Raw genomic sequence first — 517 nt, 5'->3', positions numbered from 1 at the left:
AATTCGTGATAGACATTTCATAAATGGGCTGTAAAATTGTCTGTTTAAGAATTAATCGAGTGTTTGATTTAGTCTGAGCAAAGGTCTATATCTAAATTGTACTTTTGGATTTAAAAAAAAGGAAAATGATTTATATAATTACTCAAGCTTTTATTATCACAGACGTCAAATTCTGTAGCGTGAAAGATGAATAACTGAATATCCATGTGGGTGTCGCGTCCATCCTTTTCAAGAATAATATTAGTATCAAGTTTCGGAAATATTCTGATTTTACCAACGATCCTTAACCTTTGTAAACACAGCTCACATTGCACAGGTACTAAAATTATCATAGCATAGCATTGGCTTTTTTTCAAAGAAACCTTATAAAAAACAAACAGGCATTGAATGCGTTGAATACAGTTAATCGGCTTCATAATTAAACCACTCATTGTTGCACCCTAATTAAAAAAACAAAATACAAAGGCGTTGTATAGAATAATAACGTTTATACTAAAAGGTTGTCCAGACAAAAAGG

The sequence above is a fragment of the Penaeus monodon genome, chromosome 19 (assembly GCF_015228065.2).
Source record: "Penaeus monodon isolate SGIC_2016 chromosome 19, NSTDA_Pmon_1, whole genome shotgun sequence".
NCBI classification, from domain to species: domain Eukaryota; kingdom Metazoa; phylum Arthropoda; class Malacostraca; order Decapoda; family Penaeidae; genus Penaeus; species Penaeus monodon.
Note: the sequence above shows the minus strand (reverse complement) of the source record.